We start from the raw sequence: 20,485 nt of genomic DNA, 5'->3' as shown, positions 1-20,485 counted from the left end.
CCAGGCCTCTGGTAGAGGACCCGAGCTCAGAGGATGAAAGAGACCACCCACGGAGGGTGAGAAGGGAATTTTATTTTTTATTTTATATAATTTCATTTGCTTGCACAAACTACAAGGTGTTCTAAAAATACAGTTGAATTAGAGAAATGGAAGGATACAAAAAACAGAATCGACAACCAACTATGTTTTGACAATCAAACGTACACAAAGAACGACAAAGGAAAGCTAATAATGGAACTAACATATGCTTAATGTTAATGTTTTTTTGTGTGCTTGTTAATTTAATAATGGCGACTTGAAAGTCACAAGTTCCAAAGTGTAGGTGCAAGATTTACACTGTTTGAGCCTGAACCACAATATAGCAAGTGCATCCAATCTGGTAGAAAGTAAATGTGATTTCCTTTTTTATACAGTTGTATGAATAGTTTGAGTTATTTTTATCAGCTGATGTTACTCATAATGTTGTAAAAGCAGGTCTATAACTGTTGCAGTTGGTCAACATGATTTTTTTAAAATTATTTTATCAGGTCCAAATAATTTTTTACTATGGATCAGTTTGCTCATTACATCCTAAATTTATTGAATTTCTTTTCGTTTGTGTGACTTAGTTGTCATTTGTACTAACCAACACAGTAACACCTTTCAAACCCATTTAAAACATATTACTCTGAACAGATTACAATGTGGTAAAATCACTTGTTTAAAACTCAAAATTAAAAGCTTTCATGCTTTTACTTTAATTTTGACCCAGACTTAGTCCCACATCTGGTAAATACTAAAAAAAAAAATACTGCAGAGAAGAGAGCAGAACTCAAGAGGATTCTTGAGAGATTGTAAAAAAAATAAAATAAAATAGAAATGGTCAAAGATTTCTCTCTGCCTTCTCCAGTCTTTAGAATGTAATAGAAAACTCATGTCTGGCTCTATTAGTAAATCAGGATTGTACAAATTGTAAAAAGTACCGACTGTGGGAGTAGCAATAATTGTGTCGCAAACGGTTTTGTTAAATTACTGAATAAATGTATTTACATTTTCATTTCACATTTCCCAGTTTCAGTTAAAAATACTGCAAAAAAAAGAAGAAGAAAAAAAACAAAAAAAAAACAGAATTTATGTTAAGGCTCTTTACGGATATTAATCAGGGGAGAAAACGGGCTCTCCTCTTGTGATCATATTACCATCCGAATCCATTTCATATTAATTCCTAATTTTATTTTTCTGCTGATGCTGAGAAATGAAGAAAAGGTTCCTAATTTTGCAATCGGCCCGCAAAGCAGGAAATTTGATCCCTGCGACATTCTCGCCTTTTACCAACTTGGGGGTCCAGTGCATTTAACTAAGCATAATAATTCATTCTGGCTGTCCAGTTGAGGTAAGACAATATCAGGACTCTCGATAGTAAACCTTTCAGGAACTCCTACAAAATATATTGATTGTCTGCACTGCACATTTTGTGGATTTTGTTACACGGGTCATCTGCAAGTCGGAGCTAAGATTTCAAGCGCGTATATTCCCCTGAAAAGTAGCCACTGAGTGCATAATTGTTAATGGAAAGAAAATGGTACATGGTTTTAAATTCTTCATTTAAAATATCTCTAGCTCGTCCAGATCGTATAGTGAGTGAGCATAGGTTTAAGTCTCGGTTGGACTCACTGACTTGGACCACTAACAGAGGAGTCTATTAGATCACAGGAAGCTTTGATCCAAACTACTCCATTGCTGTTCTGGCTGTATTTTTTAGAGTCATTGTCCTGTCGGGAGAGGAACCTCCGTCCCGGCCTCAAGTCTTTTGCAGACTCTAACTGGGGTCTCAAACTTCTGACCTCAAAGGCAGTCTCCTGGAAATTTCCTATGCGACTGTGCTTCAACAAATCCATTAATTTGATCGTTGAACGAATGCTGAGAAGTTTTAACTCTGTGGCATGGCTATAGAACATCTACATGTAGGTACTTTGCCCTACATGTAAGTGTTTGCGACAAGCAGGACTTCATAAATGTCTTTAATCACGCTTGACAGATAGATAAGCCTCCGGTCACTAGGTGGCCGCGGTGTTCAAATTAATCAACAGGCTGCCTGTTCAAGCCAGTAGAAGAAGTAGCCTACACAGACACACAGGTGGTGCTGAGGATACAAGCGAGGATGTTTTGAAGTATATCTGCCTCCATGGAGGAGAGAAGGAGAAGTGAAATGAAAAATGGTGGCAGAGGTTAGTAAAGCAAGTGCGACGGAGCTTTATGGTCAGACTAAGAGGTTTTGTTTTTTCAAATACAAGAATAAAGTTTAAAAGTAAAGAATATTACAAAATACAAAGTCACATTTGAAGACTAGTTTATACTACTAGCATAAATAATAATTGAGAAACACTGCTTTAAAGCAAAGGAGCCACGCCACACTCCCTGTGTTATTTTTTTTTTCTATTTAGTTCACAATAAGTAGACGGTAGTGTCCACAAAAACTCTAATAAAACACATTGAAGATTTTGTTTGCAACACAACAAAATCTGAAAAGGTTTTGCGAGGCATTTCATTTTGTTTTGCTTTTTTTTTAATCAGGTGAGGATATTTGAAAAAGCATTGCTGTGAATGGATGAAAGATCTCAAACTGTTACAGTACAGTGGCAGACGCACAGAAACAGATGGCTGGCAGAGAGTGGTTTCTTGTGCATGACGAATTATTGCATCTGCTGGTGTGATTGTGCAAAGCTCGGGGTCAGTTCATCTCGTCAGGAAACCAGGAGGAACCGTAATCTTGAAAGCGGAGAAACGAAAGCAGAGCCGCCGTCTTTTTATTTTTAAGCAACTCGTCTTTTTTTTCTCTCTTTCTGTAGTCCGGAATCATCCGCACGAGAAGAGGCAAGACGGATCTCCTGCAGGCCTTCGAGGTGACGGCCAGTCTCTAATAACCAGGTGAGGGTGACAATTTGCCAGAATAGAGGCTTAAGATTGTGGCAAAACAGGAATTTGGTCTGAATCCACAGCTAAGACCTGCAGGACGAGCACAGGATGATCTGTTCCGCCGCGCTTTGTCACACCTCCTCACTCGCATCGCAAGATGCCCCAAGGATGACCGGCCAAAGTTACTCAGACGTCACAATGAATAACAAAAACCATCAAAACTCCATCAAAACAAAGTGCTTGCATGGCTCCTTTCCAGACCTGGCTCTGCTCCATTTTCATTTTTAGTGGCATTTCCTAATTAGATGAGAAGCATGTTTTAATATGGATGTCCTCATTGTATTAGAAGGAAAACAGAAACACAAAAATAAAAAGATAGCATCTTTTAGCCTGCAATGCAGCGCAAAAAAAAGAAAAAAAGTTTGCATCCGTCTCTTCTTCTTTTCCAGGCATTCGCAGATGCAACAAAAAAATCAATGCACGAAAAGCACTTCATTCCTGCTAAGTTTCAACCTTCGCTTCCAGTATAATTAAAAGTGGCTTCAACAGACTTTCCAATCCCAATTTTCCCCGTCAGCTTGAGGAAAAGGGCTTCTCTTGGGATTGTTATGGAATCCCTTAAGCAGAGCTCAGGCTGTCTAAACAGAAGGTTGATTTACCCACAACTATACAGTTACGTAAGAAAAATGTTTGCTGTGAATGAGTGCAATGCAGCTGCAAAAAAGAAAACACAAACATAGGGGATGCAAGAGGTAAGATTTTAATTGTTGTAAAATCCCAACTTGATTTGCCAAAGGGAACAGAAAGTAAAGCACAATCTGCTTTTTCTTGCCAATATGTGAATGTAAGTAAACATCTAAAGGGTAATTTATTTTAGTAATTTTTTTTTTTTTTTTTTTGAAAAAAAGTGTAAAACCAACAGTTCTGTTTTCCAGGTAATATGAATAGGACGACTTAAGATCCATAAAAAATTCATCCAAAGCAGAAATGTTATGTTGTGGCTTACGTAGTTATGGATAAGACTTGTAACTTGACAGCTGTCCAGCAGACAGAGACCTACTAGGGAAAACTGCAAAAGATCTTTGCAACAAATGACAGCAACCAAAAGTTTAGTGGAAGGAAAAAAAGGGCGAAGACGCAAGTCAGATAATCCAATTTTTATGAACTCCAAAGTCAGCACAACAGACAACCAGCAAATGTTGAACACTTCCTTTAACCGACAATCTTTCTGGATTTAACGATTTCATTTTTCAGCTTTACTTGGGACAGAGCCACACTACCAGAAGTTCCAATCCCTGATTTAATGACCATGATATCACTGTGCTGGATTGGCTAATAAACTGGTCTGTATGAAACCCGATAGAGGATCCACGTAGCATTGTGAAGAAGATAAATACCAGCTCCAACAGTGCAAATATGCTGAGGGCTGCTAATAAAGCAAACTGGGCTTCCTCATCAACCTCTTCCTCACCAACCTCTACACTGTGGCTGATGACAGTGTACTGAGGCAGCCCCGATTTATTGAACACGTTGTAAAGTAACCACCCTCCACCAGCAGAAATAAATATTTGAAATGTATCACTCTGAGTGCTGAAACTATATAATAACTGTAGTTGTACTTGTAGGATTAAATCTCTGAAATAAATCAACCTTTAGAGTTATTCCAATTCATTAAGACGCCCCTGCGCGTCCTAACCCGGCGAGATGAAGGGTGCAAATCACTTTTACACACCTGAAAGCTGTGCCATCCAACAACCGCCAACACCAGCCGAGAAGACAGAAATTAGCAAATTACCTGTGAGTCACGGCTGCATCCGAGCTTCTGAACCCATTATTTCTGCTCCGTTGCGAGTGTAAGTGTCGTGATCTGTGTTTCTGTGTGTTTATTTTTGAGTTCTTCTGTGTTCAGTCCTGTTTTCCCTGTGTAGTCCTGTTCCCTGAGTCTCTGTCCTCCCTGTTGATTGCTCCCCAGGTGTGTCGTATCCCCCTGATTACCCTGTGTGTATTTAGCCCCACCTGTTATCTGTGTTCGTTGTCAGATCCTCGTCATTTGTAACTGTTTCCCTGTGCCGTCGTGTCCCACCCTCGTCTCACGTCTGTGTCTGTTCCTGCGCTGCCCGTGATTTTCAGTTGTTTCTCCTGGTTTGTCATTAAATTCATCATTTTCACCTTCATCCTGGCTGCCTGCGTCTCATCTCACCTTACCAAACCACGAACCATGACAGTAAGGGACTCTCCAGCTGTGTTTTAAAGCAGCACGGGGCATAAGGGGGGAGGAGGGGGGAGACTCAGGAACGACCAAAAAAGCATTAATAAGAAAACAGAGGCAAAGTGCGTCACAGAGTTCACGGGTGACAACAGGACTCCTGCCGTCACACGCTAGGAGCTGGGAAAGTGGAACACCGGAGTGTAACGCGGAGAAAAGACGAAACTGCTGGAGCAGGTGTAATAAAACCGGATTGCAGACAAATGCCTCACTCCTGCATTCCACTGATATGTTGCAAGGCAGTGACTACACCAACCTTATTAATCATTACGGGCAGGAATTCCATAAAGTGTCATGCAGGTCGACCTACGCCGACCTGCATGAGCTCATAGTCTAGTGTCACGTTGCACTTTCGTATGTTTTCGACTGCAACAAGCAATGCCCCGCTGTTGAGCTATTTGCTCTATGTGAACCTGACTTTTTAGCTGCATTTATTATGTATGAGGGGGTTAAAAGGGGTCCATGAGAAGATTATAAAAGCTTAACATTTTGATGAGATTAATCTAGCCATCAATCTCTGCATGCATAGAGTAGCCAACCAATTGTAATAAGTCTGTAAATGATTAAATACCATTTCTATCTGTATGGCTGTTTGCTCCAAAAGCATCAACTGGAAGCAAAGTTATGCCTGTGCCGTCCTCCGTGGGGTAATTTATATCACGACGGTGTCATTTGTTGCTGCTGCTGCTGCTGGTGGGGTCTGGGAGTGGGCAGGCCGCAACTATCAATGCAGTCTCAGTAAGAAGATGGAGTGTCACTGTGGGGAACAGGAAGGGAGTGGATGTCAGTAGCCTGAAGAGAGAGATCTGACATCTCAGCTCCCACTGTCTGTCACTCTGTCTTCCAGATGATGTATGGACTTTGAATGGCACCACTCACCCAGCAGAGTCAGTCGATACCACCATGCTGGGGAATGCCGAGGAGAGACAATAGGAGGCTCTGACCCTTGTTATGGAATGACAAACCTCTGCGAGGGAGGTTGGGGAAGGTACAGAGCTGAGAAAAAAGAAACAGGGGGTCTGTTTCTTTTATAAGTACATTACCCAAAGCTGAATGACACACCCATATCATAAGAGACGATGAAAAGTGGTAACGCAATAACAAGAATGAGATAGGATTTTGGCGATATTGTTGGGGAGGATGAAGAATCTTCCATTACTCTGGATTTAAATAATCTGTAGTGAATGTGGGATAATTAAGTCCAGGTTTGACTCATTTACGGGGGTTTAAGCTTAATTTTTTAAAGGTGGGCCAACAGCTTCTTTCTGGTTTCAGAAACGGAATAAAGGTCAAGACGTAGGTTGTGTTTTAAAGTCTCTGATCGGTGCATAGTTATGTAGATCAGGTTTGATAAATTAAATATCTTAGACTTGCACTAAAGTTTATCAAATGCTATTCAGACGCATTTAAAATCTGTTAAATAGCTCCTTAGCTTAAGCCAAGACTGAATCAGGTATGAACTTTAACATTGCTAGTGCCCAGTGGTTACACACAGGGCTGCACAATACATCACAATTTTAATCGACGTCACAATATCACTGTGCACCACATAATGCATGCACTCAAGCTCTCTACTAATTTTCTGAGGTTTGCGTTTGCTCTCAACCCGAAGCAGAAAGACATTAACATATTTTAATTATTTATTTCTTTATTTATTCCAAGTCATATCACTATGTCAACATTCTCCAGTATTACTGCATGTTTTTCCTCATCTCATGCAGTCCTAGCTGCATGCACTGATTAAAAAGTCACAAAACCTTTTTTTCTTTCCCCTCGCTGTCTCATGTTAAGTGAAAGACTTAATTTTATCAGTTTGAGATCAGTAAGAATTACCAAAAATGTCCAAATAATAATAATCAATAAGACATTTTTATAATTTTCTTCAAATTAAGACTTTTTGACACAGATCACTACCTTTTTCCTATAAACCAGTAGCATGCGATGTTGCCATAGCTTTATAAACCTTTAATTGCTTAATTCAGACCATTTGATTTGCATACATTTTTGTGCACCTCCACATGACTGGTTCATCCTTGGATACCATTTCCAGATGCCTTAAGGTGTCACATCCATCTGCTCTAACAATTAAAAAAAAAAGTCCAGCCGTCTGTGAAGATGATGGCTGAAGCTTGTAAGAGGTTGTCATTTTTCATAGTCCTGGAACCCCATAGAGCGAAAGGCCGCTCGGGTAAGAAGCAGCTATTACTCCAAAAGTACACAAAAAATAGTTTACAAATGCACTTGAGGACAAAGACGTTAACTCACATGCTCAGTGGACATATGAAACTAAATTTAAAGTATTTTCCCCCACAGTGACCATTTGCTATATTGGGAGCAAAAATTGGGAATTTATTTTAAAAATAAAATAAATTTATTTGACTCGTTTGTCATGTAGTTTGGTGACTCTTATTCTGCCGCCAAAGCAGTTACCAAACGTCTGAACGACAACAAATGTCACTATGTTGGTGTCGCATTCGAAAACTTCTGATCTCAGACCAAAAGAAATTTTGTGGGCAAACATGGCTTAGCTATACCAGTTCCGCAGTTCTTCAAGTTTCAAGTTTTCAGAAGACACATCTAACAAATACTTAATAAAACATAAAACCAGCAACTAATTTACACCCCTGAGCCTCTCTTCCACATATACTCTCATTTAAATAGATTTTGCACTCCATGCACAAAAGTCCTGAAAACTGTGTCTGTAAATTCATCACATAAGACAATCTAGCCACTACCAAGCATCCCTGAGTAGGCACGCGAGATGAAAAATAAAGCCCCGCCCGGCCCCACTCACCCTCACCACTGCTTGGTTTCTAGCTCCTCACCCGCGGGGCTCCGTTGCAGCCTGCATGCCAGTGCCGTTATCTGCTGCTTATTATTTGGCTGAATGAGCTGGAGCGGAGCTCACGGGCTCGTCTCTGACATAATGACTGATTACAGTTTTGCAGCTCCTATCAGGAAAAAATAAAAAATAAAAAATCCCCACAGTCGCCACCGCGGCTCAGCGTCGCAAGCCAGATTCCTGTAAAACGGTGACCGTGGAGAACGGCAGTAGGAGGGGAAGCGGGGGAAGAATATGTGGTCATTTCAAGTGACAGCATAACCACTACCCAGTTCTCAAGCTGTCATGAGTGACAGAGACCCTCGTGGGCACCTGGCTCATCAACCTGTTTGTCATGTAGTTTGGTAACAAGCAATGCCTAAATGGGAAATCTTTATATAGCTCACAGCGGAAGAACTCCGTCCACCCATTGTCTTTACCCGCTTATCCCTGTGGGGTTGGTGCCCATCTTAGCAATCACTGGTAGAGTTCACCCTGGACTGGCTGCTAGTCAATCACAGGGCAACACAGAGACACAGAGGACAAACAGTGAAATACATGTCAGTGCCAGATGTCAGAGTTTCTTGTAAGCGCTAAGCAGGAGCCAACTTTACCATTGGACCATTGGATTCCATGATTTTCTGTTTCCTTGAGGTTATAACGTTACAGGGAGCCTTACCATTCAGTCAACCACGAGCAAAACCTTTTAGTGATTCCAAAACATCAACAAGGCCTAAAACTAGAACTGTGTTCAGATGAGGTGAAGCCTTTGTCCTCTCTGTAGGTCTCAACAATCAATTAAAATTTGCAGAACATTAATACCAGGACTTTTTCAATTAAACAGTGGGCTGTAGCAGAAGTTTTAAACTGATGTCTTATTTGATCTTTACGGCAGATAACCATGCGAAATATAACCAAACAACACAGAAATCCGTTCCAGAAAAATAAAAATAACCTTACGTGGTCATCTTGGTTCCAGACCCCAATCCTATAGATAACTTGTAGAATGAGCTAAAGAGAAGAGAGAATAGGTATGGACTCGGGATCCTGCTTGATCTAAAGATAGTGTGTAAAAATATATAAAAAAAATATAGAAAACATCTTTTTCTCTGTATTATTCAGCTTTGTGAAATTTTATAGCAAATATTAAGTGCTATCATATAAGCACAAGTTGGTTGGAAAAAAACAGTAACTACAGGTATGTTAAGTGATTTTTTTTTCCAACCTAAAAAGTGGGAATCAGTTTATTTAGTAGCAATTTTCCATATGAATAGACTGCCAGTTTATCAGGCTAGAATGAAAAATCTGAACAGCAAAAAGCCTTTTTGAAAAATCCTTTATAAAAAAATATATTAATATATACTCATAAAAATGTGAATGTGAAACAAAGTCTACATACAGCTCAATGCAGAGCCAGAAACAAGCCAGCATTTGCAGCGGATTGTGTCAGCACTTTCCAAACCCCAGTTTTAAGGGAGTCAATTAGGTTCAAGGTGAGACAAAAATGGGTTGTCATTTAAACACGTTTACTCCACCGGGACACTGCCTCAGTTCAGTCATCTCCACTTCAGAGGCGACAAAGGCCTGGCAGAAAAGGCTTATATACGCTACTGGAAGCACAGATCTGCCAACGCTATAGCAGCATGCGGTAAAGTGCAATCGTAGGTGAGCGCATCTGAATTGCACCGTCCCTCTGAAGGTGACGACAACAGAATCTTTTAGGAGGCTGCTGGCTAAGGCAGGCAGCCCTGAGAGATCCTATCCCACATGCCTAAACCCAATCCTATAGTATTGATTAGGAAAATCCATTTGGTTTAAGACAAAAGAACAAGCGGAGGAACTAAATTGCTGCAATGCATTCTGAAGGTCCGAGGAGCTTAATACGCTCTAGCTACGGCACCAAACAACCAAAAGGAAAACGCATGCGAGATTAACACCAGTTTTTATAATGAAGAGATAAATTTATGGCATTGTTATCTGAAAACTTAAATCACTTGCATAACAAAATACTTAAATCTTACCAACCGCATGTGGCAACACAACTCTGAATGTAGACCTTGCTCCTATGGAGACTCTGTCTTTATGCCTACTTCAACTGGTCAGCAAATTTTTCATTTAGTCAAAATTATCACATAATTTAGAAATTAGAGCAAGTTCCTTAATACAATCCATCTTCCTTTGACCTTCCAAACTATTGCACAACCAGGAGAAATCTGATAATACGACAGGCCTTGTCCGCCCGTTTTTCTACTAATCAATTCTAAGTTCAGCAAAATCAACTTCTTATTGGTGGATCAGTCAAATGTGACAACTCCTCTCCCGGAAGTTTGAGTTCCCCCAGGGATGGAGGATGTGCTTTGTTTGAAGACACAGACAGAGCTTCAGCCTCAAGAAACTTCAGCAAAAGACGAAGCCACTCCCACTCAGAACCGGATCTGATCACCTCGTTTGTGCTGCAGCTCAACTCAAATGCAGTATGTGTTTTTGCATCTATGGCATAGTTGTCTCTTTGGATGAAACTCTGCAAGAGTCTGTTTTGGTTTTGCTCGTCTCAGGCATGTGTTTCAGGCTTCCGTAACTTTTTTTCTCAGCACACCATCTGGTTTTAAGTGCAAAGTGTGAAGCTCCTGAATATCCAAGAATCTGCTGCCAAACAGCTGATGAATTATGCAAAGCTAACGCTCTTCCTGGTCTTTTTTTTGTTCCATATTTTCTTTAGCATTTCTCGTTTGTTCTTCTTAGAATGAAGAGGCATTTACAGCCCAAATGTAAAATAACTACCAATCAAAGGCAACTTAATATGATGACTGGACCATTGATCGTTTTATGTTTTCCTTGATAATTTTGATGATGGCATTTGACAAAGTGTAATATTTATCATTTGTTTCATCATTGGTTAGTGTCTCCATCCATGCATCCATTTTCTGTACACCCTTATCCTTAGTGGGGTCGGGCTGGTGCCCATCTCCAGCTAACGTTTTGGACGAGAGGCAGGTTACACCCTGGACAGGTCGCCAGTCTGTCGCAGGGCAACACAGAGACAGACAGGACGAACAACCATACACATACTCACACCTAGGGAGAATTTAGAGAGACCAATTAACCTGACAGCCATGTTTTTGGACTGTGGGAGGAAGCCGGGAAATACTACACCTTTTTTGCAAGGCAATTAAGGTTTTGGTTTTGTTTTGTTTTCACAAAACAAAACCTTCTTATGAAGGTTACCAATGATAAAGCAAGGATGGAAAACTAAACAGTCAATAATCCTCAAGTTTCTGGGGCGGATTAGTTGGTGCCCAACCCGAAACTTTCTCGATGAAAGGCTGAAAAATGCCTATGCATGGATATTAAATCAGAATCAAAAGTGCATTAGAAAAATAGCTTGAAGTCATTGCATGTCTCCCAAATCTGGCTCTGCTCAAAAGAGATGTGGTTAATATTAGACCAACAAATCCCAGTGACAGAAAAATTAAATATCACAAAGAAAAAGGACAAAAGAAAAATCACGAAGAAAAAAAATGCTATGCGTCTGAAATCTGCAGTTAGAAAAACAAGAAAGTTATCTTTATTTCTCTTTGCTGGAAAATTAGTGGTCAGATCAGGAGGTCCCTGTGGTTTAGGGAGGCGTAAATACTAACCGTCATTTCCATTCATTTGTATGCGGCTGCAGGTGCACCTCCTTATTAAGTATTCAAGCCAAAACCTGCCTCCCAAACAGGCCATAAATTAACTTCTTTTAGAGCTGTGCCTCAGAGAAGCACTGCATCTTTGTTTGAATCCTCTTCACTGGACTAAAGTTCACGACTAAGCAGAAGGGAAAAAGAAAAAAGAAAAAAGAAAGGCTTTTAAAACAAAGCCATGAATAAAAGCAAGAAAGAGAAATAAAAATTGGCATTATATTGTAAGTTGCAGATAGACAAATGTAACCGATTTTACAGTGTTGTAAAGAGGCTGATGCACTGCTGCTCTGTCAGGCAGTGTCAGTTTGATAGCTTTTGGTCAGCTTTTAACACCATCAATGGGGTTGTAAGAGCGGCTGGGCTTGCTCTAAATGCTAAGTTGACATTTTTGGGTCCATATCTGCACTTCAGGCGAGACATTGTTTTTTTGTCGCCCCCCCCCCCGCCCCTCCCGGATCTTAGACATGCAGTTCCCCAAGCCAGTCATAAAAGCAGCGTTAACAATATTGTACAAAATGCTTCTTTGGCATACAGATATAATCTGTAAGAATGGCCGTACTGATTTCGGGGCAACTGACTGGGTGGCTTTACTGTATGCTTGTCATTATCAGCAATCATCATCGCTTCTGAACTATGCAATTACATCTGCAGATGCTTGTTAAGGCTTTGCACTCATGCAGACTTTATATCACTGCCTGAAGAGGTTGCATTAAAGTCTTTGCTGCTAAATAATTTGACCCCCCCCCACCCTCCATTTCCCAAAAGGACAGCTTAAGTGGCAAATCAAGGGTGTAAGGGTGCCTCGCAGATAATTAAGAGTGCAGGCTAAAACTGAACAATTTCTTAAAGTACTGGCAGCAGTCTTGACTTGAGTTTGACAATAAACTAGCCTTGAAGGCCCTTGCTGAAATTAAAAGCATAAATGAATCCGACATGCCGCTGGAGTTCCAAAGCACAGCTGGGCTGACAGTAGTTGCAAAGGAATGGCAACAAATACCGACCAGAAATCAATGGCAACTGCACAATTTAAAATAAGAATTTACTTTTTTTTTTCCCCGAACCTTCCAACTTTCCTCACAAATCCCCAAATACCATACCATACCAACTTTATTTATAAAGCACTTTAAAACAACCACAGTTGATACAAAGTGCTGTACAATTTAAAAACACAACATAATAAAAAAGTAATTTAAAAACAGTTTAAAAACAAAAACATACAATTTAAAACTAGATCCCACTGGTGTTGAAAGCCAAGTAAAATAGATGGGTTTTGATACGAGCTTTAAAAGTGGACAGAGAAGGGGCCTCTCTGACCTGCATAGGCAAGTCATTCCATAATTTGGGGCCCATAACAGAGAAAGCCCTGTCCCCTCTGAGCTTCTTTTTTGTTCTCGGTATCTCCAAGAGCAGCTGATTTGCTGACCTGAGAGACTGATAGGGAAGAAGCAAATATTAAATCACAGCAAAAAATTATATCCATGTGCAGAGAAACATGGATATAATTTGCATTATAAATATTGTTATGCTAATGACTGCATACAGATATAAGAACTGTTTTTTTTTCCATATCCTTACTGAGGAAAATTTGCAATGGTTCATGATTGCATTCGCTCTTTTGTGTGCGAAATAATGAACCAGATTTATCCTCAATTGCGATATCTAGTTTTAACGTTAGCTAGCTTTTGCAGCAGTCAAAACCAAACATCACTTGCTTTACCAGCTTTCCATCAAAAATAAACAAACATAACCCTAAAGCACAAGTTAACTCGTATAGGATGGGAAATATGTATGTTTTTAACCAAGATGAAAACAGTACAAGCTAGGCCTAAAAGAAAATTTAGAAACCAAAATTTTATCTGACCAAATCTTTTTTTTCCCCCCACCATACATAGTTCGCCTGCTAATTCAGTCATGAACAGCAACAAATCACCAATAGAAATTAGAAAAAAAAGTGTTTTACAAACAACTAGAAATGAATATTTAATCTATCTTCCAGCTACCCGGAGAGTTTAATTACGATCTAGCCAAATATGCCGAAAAAACTGGAACAAGCGGCTATATTTTTTTTGAAACAGCTCCTGTAATCTTTTTCATGTCCTTCCTTGCTGAGGAGGCACTGCAATGGCTGTTGATTGCAGCCCTAGTCTGTGAACGTCTGGGAATGTCTTTTGTGAAAGAGATGATGATTCATTTTCTACTGTGGCATCTACCTTTTAGCAATAACACAAATCAGTTGTCCTTACATTCTAAATTGTTCCAGCTATCTGTGAAAGAAGCTAATTTATGCTAAAAAGGGCATGTAAACTTTCATGATTTTCTCTGTTTTTATCAGCAGAGGCGGTCGCATACGAAAACACTGGATAGCATTGTCTTTCAACACCGTTTATGTGGGTAACAAAAGTCAAAGCTACATATTTTCAAAAAGCTAAGAAAACCTCCCTTAGCTATGTTTTTGCTAACAAAATTAGCAAAAAGGCTAGCTTCTAAGCTAAGACTGAGGAACACAATGTATATCGATTTCAACTAACCATCTCCAGTTTAATTTCTATATATTTTTGCAGAACAGGCTTCTCTACGGAGTGGTTTTGTGTTTGATTATGTTCATTGGGAGGCTGGAGACGTATTTATGCAAGAGCTGCATTTACCGCAGATAATTCAAGTTGAACCCTGAAAAAGGTCCAGTTGTGCTGTATTTTTATTTTTATTTTTTTTCATAAACCTCTAGGAATCATTCAGGGTATATATTCCTGGCACAAAATCTTGCGTTTACTCAATGGCAGATGGACAGCATTGATTTCTCTCACTATTTCACAGAACGCTGGAACTGCCTCATGCACAGGTTTTTACAACCTCTGACATTAGTGCATCTGCACAAAATGCTCTCCGCTCATGTCATGCTGCATTTTTACAGCCCATTTCACACATTTTTCAAAACCGCTCCATTTTTTTTTTTTTTTGTTTAACGATCCAAGGCTGTGACAAACACAAAAACACATATGTCAATCACTTAAACCTTCTCATGAAAGAAGCTCTACTCAAACCATGCCGCTTTAACAGTACATTAATTTATTTCTCTTCTTACAGCAACATTTGCAGTGTTCTCTGCTTTTCCAAGGCTTTTACACACCAATGGCTCCCAAACATTGAAGTCAGTCGCCCGCCACATACAAAAAAAAAAAAAAAAAAAAACTTGATACTGTCTGTTGTTCCCATCAAATCTCCATCTAAACTCTAACCCCATTTCCTACAATTTAATGCTCAGAGGGCTGTGAGAGCTTCTGTCAAAACCTTTGTGTCCAAGCTCTTTATGAGACGGGGCAGGAAAAGTGTTGAGAGGCTTGCACCTTGAGGACCTTTTCTTGGCCACGAGCCTCTCTTTTTCTTTCCATTCTCGAGCTCTTGCTTCTCTTTTTCTGTGACATTCCTGCCAGATTGAGGGCCCCAGCTGAGTGACCTGCCTTATGCCTAGCAGCGTGACAGCTGCAGTCACAGAAAGACCAAGGGCGTCAGGTTAGCAGTGGGTGACATTTACCTAACAGGAATGGGAATACACCATCCTAAGCAACCTGCCTGTGTTGGGGTTTGTTTTTTTGTTTTTTGTTTTTCAAAAGGGACAAACATTTCAAGTTCGTAAGTTATGCATGGAGCCACGTAAACTGGAATATTTCGGTCGTTCCGTCTCCTGTCAATTTAAAGCTCACGGGGAAAACTCAGTCAACAGTATAATCTGTCATCTCTCTCCCTCCCCCCCTCCTCTGAAGATGTTTGTATGACGCTTAGCATGTCAGCATCCAGCCGCAGGGATAAACAACCATTCAACTGCCAAATAAGTTTTAAAAATCCATCATTTAGACAGTGCGTCTGAATCCGGAGCTATTCTCTTCTGTACTGGACGCATTTTCTAATTTGTCAAGCATCTCAGACTGTGCCTCTTGTGATAAGTGTAAAAATAAATAAATAAGAGGGAGAGAAGAGAGGACTTTTTCTCCTAAGAACAGTAATGTACTGTTCTGTGAGGTTTCAAGGTTTTTTTGTGTACTGAAAGAGACAGCTGGCTGCAGGGGGAGAAAAAAAAAAAAAAAGCTTCAGTGGACAGAAATAAAGTAACAATAAAGTAACAGGAAAATTCTTCCTTCTGCAAATTCCAAAGGCTTGAGCTTGCAATCGCAAAGAAAGCGTACATTAAATAAATAGGTAGCTGTATGCGGCATCGACACGTATTCTGTCCACCGTTTGTATTTAAATCCGCGACTGAAATAAATTCCAGTTTGCACAAAGCAGACCAGTCCAGCTAGTATTGACTGCCTGTTATTGTATGAACTCTATTGTATGAAAGCAGGCAATGCTGCCGTTTCCACATGCAAGAAAGTGCCTGCTGAATGGTAGCCATAGAGACCAACAATTTTTACAAGAATTGCTGCACTTCATCTCATTTTGCAGTAATTGCCAGCTGCCAAAAAAAAAAAAAAAAAAAAAAAAAAGAAGGGCGAAAAAGGATGGGGAGTTTGAATGTCGTCTTTTGTCGCGTCCAACTCAAATTAAACTTTGTTTTTAAGTTCCGTAAACAGAATATTGGATGTATATTCCGCACCTGTCCTTGAATAATCTTTCAATGTTTGCCCATGTATGGATATACAAAAAAAAAATGAGTGGGATAAAGACATAAATTACATGTTCATGTGTATTTTTTTATTTTATTTTTTTACAGAATTTGTAGTCTTCAGTAGATACGTGCCAGTATAAGATTCTTGCTGTATAAATAACCTTGAGCAAACATAAAAAATGATCAAACTGTTTGTTTCCAATAAAAGCTCTAAACAAAATATTTTGCATGAACTCTTTTTAAATTCAGTAATTTTCAGCATATGTTGCAGAGAGAGTTCTGCTCTTCATAAAGTAACACAAAAAAAATAAGCTTATACTATATCAGCCAATTAATTAGACTATTAATTGTCTGCTGACCTAGGGTGCGGACAGTATTTTCACTGCCTTTTTCAAAAACAGAAATATTCCCAAACGGCCACATTCATCTTTTTCTTTAACTAATTTAAATGCCAACTCTCCAGTAGAATATATCTTTTTTTTTTTTTTAAACGTAATTTGCTACCCAACATGTTAGACATTTTTCTTTAAGACAAATGTGATGTTTGAAGCAGGGGGTAATTTTAAAAAATTGTTTAAGTGTTTGAGAAACCATTTTTCGGTTAACTAGAGGATGGCATTTTATTCTCATCTGAACCTCTATTGGTATAAATGCCATGGATGACAATTGGAAAGTAGTCACAGTTTTATTTTTCACAAATGCTAAATGATCGTCTGCTCTTTTTTAATGCTTAGAAGATGTTGACAAGATTTTCCTACTCATTTATTGAACGTGCAGATATGGAGGAGGGGTGGGGGCGAAATAACAAAGGCCAACACAAAGTTGGAGATATCCCAGAAGACCAAAATATCCAATATGGCTGCTGTGCATGTAAACCGTAATGGATGTTGCAGATATAAGCAGCACTTCTTGGTGGTTTGCACCTCATTAAACCCGCAGGATACAGAGTTCTGTACAACCGCTATTTGTTTTAATGTTTGAATGTATAACCGTGCATCACAATAAAATAGAATATCATGGAAAAGTTTTCATTTTTTAGTACTTCAGGTCTTCGTGTTTACAATGAGGGGTTTATATAAGGCCACAGGGATCCGGTCAAGCAGAGTGCTACCGCGGTCATTAATGCAGGTCTTGGTCCTGTGGGGTGTATGAACAGGTGTCAAATCATGAAAAGAATATGAAATCAGCATCTCCAAAAAGCCTGTAATCATTAAGTGTTTCTTTAAAAAAAAGAGGATCAGAAACAACATCCTAAGCCCAAATGGTTTCCCATATTGCTTTTGAGAAACATCTCAAGTCAACACATTCACCTTCCGCTCAACTTTCCATTCAAATTGTTGAATACAGCCATCTGAACAGCCAGCTTACTCAGCAATGATCTTTTGTGGCTTTCCATGACCATCTGCTGGATTATTGTCAGATCATAAGTCTTCCCCGACAACAAGACCCTTCTGTAATGAAAAATAAATAAACTCGACCAACATAACAATTTCATTGTCAAACGAAAACTATTTTACGTTTTTAATAAAGTACCTTTTGATAATATTTGTGCTAAATTATCAAGAAAGACCAGTAAAATTAATAGTCATATCATTGTTGCCTGTACTTGGGGCGCCAAGTACAAAGATATTTGTACTTGGCGCCCCACCAACCAGTAACTCCCACTGGTTTTTCTAATCTCGACTGCGCTGTGACGTAATCCCTAGATTCTAATGGCAACTCCAGAGCCAAATCAACACAACATTAAAGCTGTGGCAGAAGCCCTCGTCACTGTATTAGCATCCGAGTTTGAAGGAAGCGCTTTAAAAGATGTCCACAGTACACTGAAAGCATCCCGAGAGAGACTCAGTAAAAAAGCAATTATGCAAATTCATATATAAAGCTATGTCGTATAAACCATAAAGCTCAAGCCCAATCCTAACCTAATAAAGACCGCGTGAGAGCCCCCCACCCCTTGTTTCTTTTCACGTAGCGACCACAAATTGGAGTGCTCCGTTCTTGTCTAAAATGGCAAAAAAAATAAAAATAAAATCAATGGAAAGAAATTTACAGAGGAGGAGGAGGAGGAGAGGGACCATCTCTCCAACCCAGGAAGGGATTAAAAAAAATAAAAAATACATTTTTCAGAGGGCAACAAAATTAACCCGCATTACTGTAATGCACAATTCAGCAGAAATATGCGAGTCAATGTACAAAAAGACACTAATTAATATTACTAAACCGTGTCTTACAAGGAGAAAGCCTATTTCTTATTTTTCAGGTTAAGAGTTCAGATCTTTGTTTTTTTTAGATAAAAACAGAGACAGCTTTTATAATAAATTAAGACAACTGTCGAAGAAGCGGGGTAGAAGCACCGTGTTTGTTTTTACTCCGACGTTCACGGTTTTAACTTGTGGCTTCAGCTGAGGTGCCTCAACAGAAAAATGGGAGATTTCTTTTTGGAAACTTCTTCTGGCTTCGTTTTTAGAGACGCCACTGATGCGTTGAGTTTTCCTCCTTCGGTAGTAACCTCCACAACAAAGAGTGTGTGGCTATCAGTCTGACCTTAGTTTTGCTTAAAAATGTCAGATTACTTGCACTTAACAGTTTCTGTCCTGTCAATCTAATGGGACAAAAGCTACAGAGTGCTTTCAAGGCCTAAACATTTCTGAGCAGACAGCACACAGATCCTCTGCTGATGAGCCACGGTATCGGTAATTATGGCCAATCAATGGATAATATTGTATCATTTTGGAGCAAAAATATACAAGAATCTTGATTTGTACTCAGAACGATAAATTAATTGATGTTTTCACACACAAAAACCTAAAAGTATGGATGCAATTTTTTTTGTTAAATTGCAACTATATTTCCACTAAATGTAGAGGAAATATATCAATATATTTGAAAAAGGTGATTAAATGTTTTTATTGTAACATGTTTGAAAATGAGCAACCTATACTTTTCAAAGTATTATCTGTGTCTTTGTTGTTGTTTTAACTTGAACTTTTGAGTATCACTTTTATCGTTTTCACAACGCCACAAACCACAGAATTTTTTTTTTTTTTTTGTCCAGATATCTTCCATCCTTATTGTACCTGGTTTATTTAAACTTTTTCAGCTTCTCCTACTGCATATTTGCCATGAAACAAGCATCATCCCCCCCCCGCTCCCCTTTGAATGCCCAATACAGCACAGCTCTTATTTTGCAAACTAACCTTAAAAGGGGAAGGGGGGGGGGGCAAGCAGCAATTATTTCATTTCCTCCCAGCACTGTCCCATCAGGTATCACACCAGATGCTGGGTTCAGCCGCCGCCAGATTAAATACAACCCAGATTATATCCCTGAAGGAGCAGCACTTAAAGCTGAGTCAAAACGGATGAGACAAAACAAAGTGCAGGTTGGCTTAACAGTTTAGTCAGAAAGCATCAAATGTCCCCTTGAGTTTCCCCCTAGAGGGTGGGGGGAGAAGTCAAGGTTTTTCACTGCTGGTGGAGAGGCATGTGTGCAGACTGTGCAAATGTGTGATGTTCTTGAGGGAAATTCCAGCTATATGCAATATATGACAGATGGTGCTGCAGTCCTGGATATCATGGTCATATTTGTCAGATAAGGATGCAACAAAAAAACTGCATCTCTAAGGTTCTGAAAAAAAGGGTGGGGAGGGAATATCAGATCCAATCATCATCTTCACTGTTCTTTCTTTTGACACTGAAAGACATCCCTCTCTTCACTTTAAAGGCTCGGCGCAGTGGGGCCTCTCGAAGTTGAAGTTTCCCCCCCCACCCCCCTTCTCTCCAGCAGCATGTCACTAAATATGGAGCCATTTGCAACCATTTCTGTTTGTTTGTGCATTAAATAATGATGCGTGTTGTGCAGCATTCATGCCTCTTTGGCCGCGGCGGATATTTTCTGCGAAAAAGCCAGCAGATGTAAACAAGTCAACGGTGACGACGAGTCGTGCATTTGGTGGAAATGTGTCGATTCTGCTTGCCGATGAGCACTGCAGCCCTGTTTTTATACTTAAGTCACACTCGTACCCTTTAATAAAAAAATTCAGAAGCTGCTGCACTGCTCAGCCTGCATTTTTTTTTTTTTTTGCAAAGACAAAGCCTTTCAGAGTCAGGTGCATCTCACACAACTGAAGGCAAGAAGAGGAGGGGGGGGGGGACTTATTTTGTATTCATTCAGCTTTCAAACTTCTTGTGTTAGCGAGAATAGCCAAGAGTGAACAGTAGCG

At 39.6% G+C, this 20,485-nt stretch overlaps 1 long non-coding RNA gene across 1 annotated transcript; it reads left to right on the top strand.

The window, feature by feature from the left end:
- The first annotated feature begins 2,531 nt into the window (after positions 1 to 2,531).
- On the top strand, positions 2,532 to 3,786 carry LOC106956098 (uncharacterized). Its single transcript, XR_001426721.1, has 2 exons — positions 2,532 to 2,907; positions 2,979 to 3,786. It is a non-coding gene; the product is annotated as an uncharacterized LOC106956098 (long non-coding RNA).
- Positions 3,787 to 20,485: the final 16,699 nt, after the last annotated feature.

This window comes from Poecilia latipinna, unplaced genomic scaffold (assembly GCF_001443285.1).
Source record: "Poecilia latipinna isolate Pla-1442-1.1 unplaced genomic scaffold, P_latipinna-1.0 Scaffold788, whole genome shotgun sequence".
Classification (NCBI taxonomy): Eukaryota; Metazoa; Chordata; class Actinopteri; order Cyprinodontiformes; family Poeciliidae; genus Poecilia; species Poecilia latipinna.
Note: the sequence above shows the minus strand (reverse complement) of the source record. Positions and strands in the feature narration are given on the sequence as shown.